Below are 6,000 nucleotides of genomic sequence, written 5' to 3'. Positions count from 1 at the left end.
CATTGACCGGGGCTTTGCCAAATGAGTTTTTTTTGTGCGACCGCACACAATCGGTGACAAAAATTAGGTGATTTCATATATGCAAATGGCTTTTAGTGTTCGCATTTTGGTAATGGGTCTTCCCTTAGACATATTAGTGTTGTTTTGGGGTCAAAGCCCATCGGGCCTCGACGAGCTTTTCAGATCCACGGGCTAAATGATGAGGCATAAGTCATTTAGGTATGAAATAATCATTAGACTATTAGTTTTTCATCTTTATGTTAAATTTTGTACTTTTAAAATTAATATATAATATTACGTATTTTACATACGGGTAAAACCGAAAAAAACCGAACCGAACCGAATTTAAAATTTGGGTTGGATTATGGGTTTTATCTAAAACCGAACCGGATGGACCTGTGTCCACCCCTACTCGGCACAAGGCACCCATGCTTATTCAAGAACGAAATCTTAGCTTTCTTGAATTATTGAGGGGTAGTAATCATTTTACTCGGTATTAGTAATATGATTACTGAGTGTCAGTAACATAATTACTAGAAGTCAGTAATTTATTTTTGTGGGTTACTAAGGGTTAATAAAATGATTACTAAGAGTCATTAATTTATTATTATGAGTTACTTTGGGTCAGTAATTTATTCCGACGACTGTCGACCAGAATTCGGCGAGGTTTCGGTAAAGTCTCTCTATTCAATAGGTGTGAGAGTAAAATGGTCTTAAAGTGTATATATTTAGTGAAAATATATTGATTTGAGCAAATTATAGGTAACCTTGTGTTGAAATGGACACATTTTAAGATGTGTAATTAAAATGGACAAAAAAAACCAAATTTGTACTAAATGGACATTTGTCCTAAATTTTATTGATATTACATACATAAGTGTCCACCTAATATGTGTCCGTCGGGAAAGTGAGTTCTCAAAATGTAACTAAAAAGAAGGTAAAATTTTAACAAAAGTGCTTCTATTCATAACTCTAAAAACAGTATTTGGACCTCCTCACTTAGTAGACCACATTTTTTCTTTTACAAATACTTAAAATGCTATTAAGGTCTTCATACTTTTCTAAAAATTCTCATATTCAATATATCATTGTTAGATATCAAATAAATCTACATTCCATTAATATCTTTTCAATTATACTTTTATTCAATTATTATAAATAACTCAAAAAATTCTTAATGATTACATAATCAATATTCTCAAATTAATTCTTTTTCACTCCTAAATTCATAATTAATAATATTTTTTTCATTCATTGATTTGAAACTCACTAAATAGTTCAACATGAAAAATTCTAACATCTATTGAACAATTGTTTTCTCTTAGGTCCTAACTGAAGTTTAGCAAAATTTTATGTAACTTTTCAATTGATAATCATATGTTATTTATTGTAGGGGTGGGCACGGGACGGGATGAGACGGGACGGGGCTCATCCCACGTCTCGTCCCACTCTTTTGAATCGGGACGGGATCGGGACGGAACGATGGTTTTTAAGAATGCATCCCACTCGGGATTAATCCCGGTTGGGACGGGACGGGACGGGACGGGACGGGACAAATCCCACCTTCCTATTAAGTTAAATAAAAACCTATATTTTTATTTTTTTCATAACAAAGTAACATTTAATAATGAAATTTTAACAAAAAATGCATATTATGTTCAAAATATTATAATTTACCATTATTATTTAAATTGATATAATTTTAGAGTTATTAAGAACATAAATTAATTTCATTTTGATACAAATATATAAGAATTTTTAAGTTTTTATTAAAGGTGGGACGGGACGGGACGAAACGGGATATAAATTATTCGTCCCACGTCCCGTCCCATTATTATGAAGCGGGACGGGATCGGGTCGGGACGAACATTTTTATACATCCGTCCCGTCCCGTCCCGTCCCGTCCCGTCCCGTCCCGTCCCGTCCCGTCCCATCCCGTCCCGTCCCGTCCCGTCCCGTCCCGTCCCGTCCCGTCCCGTTGAATTTCGGGACGGAATCGGGACGGGATCGGGATTTCCGTTTTTTATGCCCACCCCTAATTTATTGTATTTTTTAATAATAAAAAATAAAAATAATTAAATCATCTACTCAATTTATTATTTCAAATTGAAGATTTCTTAAAATAAATAAATAAATAATGGATTGACGAAAAAAGAAAAAAATATATTTATATTCGATATTTTAAAATAGTCAGGTTGATAATTCTCTTATTTTTTCCTTATTTTTCATTCTTAATGTCTTTTTAGTAATTTCGCATGTATTAAAAAAGTCAAAATGAACCTGAAAAAAGTTTTTTAAGTACTATTTTAGAAAATATGAATAAAAGTTCACATAAATACAAACCCGCTATGAATATCCATTAGTCAATACATCAAGTTACAAAACATAGATTTTAGTACCCTAAATTTACTAATTATTTGATGATGTATAGTTGCTAAGGGTTATATAATTGTCCTCGATCTTTGTTATATTTACTAAGTTTGCCACCAATTTATAAATGGCCGCTCTTTCTTTGCGCTCTCTCCTCGTCTTCGTTTTTCAGTCATTGCCAGTTTCGGGAAATTTAGATCACTGTACAATCATAGGTATCCTTTGGCTTCTACTATTGGAAGATTTCACCGATTTTGGCTCAGCCCCCTAATTTAGTCTTTGTTAAAATTTTCTGGGTGTTTCAAATTTCGTATAAGAGATGGAAATCATCGCAGCTTGCTCTTCTTCGTTTCTAATATTTGCTATCGTTCTCTCTCTCTCTCTCTCTCTCTGATTTATGTCAGAAATCAGGTGGTCTGTTTGTTATGAACTCTGTTAGCTCAGTTGACCATTAAGGTATGAACTCTTTTGATTCTTCTCTTTTTAAGGCTCTCTCGATTTTTTTAGTTGAAATTAGCAACCTGCTATGGTGCTGATTGTTGATGCTGGTTTCTGTTATTTCTATCTAGGTGTGGTTCATCTTCTTTTGGTACTTTTATTGTTCATTCTCTTTTGGTGATTTTGTGGTTTCTGATTGTTTTAATTCGATAGTTCATTGGAGTGGTGAAATTTGATAGTTCATCGTCAATTTGAGGTTGAATTGCGGCGAAGTGCCAGAGAGAGAGAGAGAGGCCGAGCTTAGAGCAGCGAGAGGAGAGAGAGTAGATGGAGGATAAATAGAATGATGCGTGTCGCATAATCCTTTTTCATTGCAAAGCCGCAGCAACGCGTGGCCTTGTCGGATGGTTACAACCTGGACTCGGTACGTGCGTTGTGCATGTGGTTAACTCCAAGGTTGTGCTGGGTACACTGGATATGGGCCTGGTGAGACTTGACTAAGATAGGATTGGATATGTCTACCTCCTTTACCTGTGAGATGTTTGGTGGGCATCGATTTAACATATTGGATATGTAAACCAAGCCAAAAACTGAAATACATAGCTGCAATGACCTGATTTTTCGGGATCGATTTATTTGATTTTGTAGAAATTAATAAACATCGTACTATTAATAAAACGCAATGTTTTTGTCAAATCGAAAACTGAACCGTCGTCGGAAAACTTAATTAGAAAAACGTTATGTTTCCGCGACGCAATAATCGACTTTTACTCCGTCGCTCGTTTGTGAAAACGTCATTCACGAAAGTTGTAGAGCTCGTCGATACGAGTTCATGGAAACGTCACGCGTTCTAATCGGACGTCGTACGTGAAATTTATTAACGACGGAAGTTAGTTTCCGATTTTGAAAGTGGGTATAAAAGGAGAATTTTTGAGATTAGGATTTCCATTTTCGGAAACCCCTCCCTCTTTTCTCTCTCTCTCTCTCTCTCTCTCTCTCTCTCTCTCTATCTCTCTCATAGCACCTCACCGGCAATCTCATCCCATGGGCCGCCGTGGCCCTCACTGCCTCACCCAAAAGCCTCACAAGGTCTTCCGCGACAAATCCCGAGAAGGACATGTCCTCCCTCGCCGCCGTTCGCCACGCCGACGCACCTCCGTTGATCTGCAACTCGACGCCGCCCAGTTTCCACCTCCGCGATGCAAGCACTCGGAGGATAGCTCGCTTCCACCTCTCCTTACCCCCGGAGCCACCTACAACGAGAGTGGAGCTCGATTCGCGGCTCGCCTCTGCTCGATTCGACTCTGTCGGCCTCGCAAGCACCTCCGGTGGTCTTCTCGGCGGTTCTACACCCTCACGAGGTAAGGGTTTTCTTGATTTGTTGGTTGGTGTGTTTTGTTGTTGAATTGGTGGCGATTTGGTGGATGATCGGAGGAGGAGGAGGAGCGGAGAGGAAACCGCCGCCTTAGGCGGCGCGTGAGGTAGCGTGAGAAAGGCAGGGAGGCGGCTTGAGGCCGTAGGAGGAAGAGGAGAAGGAGAGGAGAGGATATGGGTGGCGGTGGGCAAGCCACGCGCGCCGGTTTCAGAGGTGGCGCGTGGGCCCCACGCGCTGGCACGGTGAGCGGCGCGTGAACAGTGATTTCAAACAGTAATTTTGTAGAATTATTTTTGCGTATGGTGAATGTAAAAAGTAATTTACGTACAGTAAATGTGAATTTATTTTATGTACGGTAAATGTAAATGTAAATTACGTACAGTAAATGTAAAGGTAATTTTTGAAGGGTAAAATCGGTAATTAGTATTTACTGAATTAGTATATACGATTGAATAGTACATGGATGTACAAAATACGTAAATACTATGTACTCGTACAGAAATATGTAAATAATATATACTCGTACATGAATACGTAATAAATATGTATTTGTACAGTAATACATGAATAGTAACATACTATTACTGTTTTGGCATTTAAGGTTTTACGTAACGATTCTAAATTCACTTCTTATCTTTTCTAGGTGATCGATACATCAAGTAAAGAATTCACTTTCGGAATCGTGGAAATTACGCTCAGGATTATAAGCTGAGTAAAATCTCACAGTGACAAATCTACCCCTAGCGAAGATTAATAATTACATTTATTTTAAAAGATCGAACTATGATATATATATATATATAATATAGTGGGTTGTGTATGTGTATAAAATGGTAAATATGATACATATATATGAGGTACTATATTATATACTGTTACGTTCTTATTTTCAAATGAATTATATTGTGGCAACTATATTTATTTTATTTGAGCAAGAGTTGCTTGTTGTAGTACAATAACATGAGTGGATTGTTATTATACGTGGTTTTAACATTGAGTTTTGTTAAAACGTTTTTTTGTCTTCGGACGTGTTTTTCTGTCTTCGGATGTGTGTTATGTCTTCGGATGTGTTTTTCTATCTTCGGACCAGTCTTCAGACGTGTTGGCATGTCAGAACCTAGCCTTGGCCGGGCGACAGTTATGATACAGTTAGAGCTCTAGTCTGTCTGCTGGTGTACTGCATGAGAGGTAACAAATGAGTTATCGGCTTATGAGTACCCATATTTTGGATATTGGGTAGCAAGTGGTTGCCCAATATCGGCGGCGTACTAACATGATGGGTAACAAAGGTGTACCAACGCTCATGAGTACCAGTATTATAAATGTATTTGGGGTAAATAGAGGGGTTGCCCGATTTCTCATGAGCACATAGATTTTCATATATTATTGGACAACCAGATGGGCCGTCCAATGACTCATGTGTGCATTATGATTGATGCTTTGTGGATTTTCGTATATATTTTTATGCGAGTTATATTGTTGTTTTACTCATACGAGCTGTAAAGCTTACCGGGTTTGTGTTTACAATCCCGGTGCACCTATTCGATGGTGTATGGGATAATTCCGCAGGTGTGGATTAGCGGAAATCGACGGACAACTCTGAAGACTTGAAGTTGTTTTATTCTATCTTGTGGTGAGGATTTGAGATGATTTTTACATTTCCATTTGATATAATGTTGAATTATAATTTTGGTTTGTAATAATCAATTTGACTGAGTTGTACTATGAACTCAGTAATGATCTTCTGTGACATTAAAATGATTTCGATTTATTGAGATTGTTTTAGAGTTTTTCATGACTTTAATAGCCGTCGTACC

Source organism: Argentina anserina, chromosome 5, assembly GCF_933775445.1.
Source record: "Argentina anserina chromosome 5, drPotAnse1.1, whole genome shotgun sequence".
In the NCBI taxonomy this organism is placed as follows: domain Eukaryota; kingdom Viridiplantae; phylum Streptophyta; class Magnoliopsida; order Rosales; family Rosaceae; genus Argentina; species Argentina anserina.
This window is presented reverse-complemented; position numbering follows the sequence as displayed.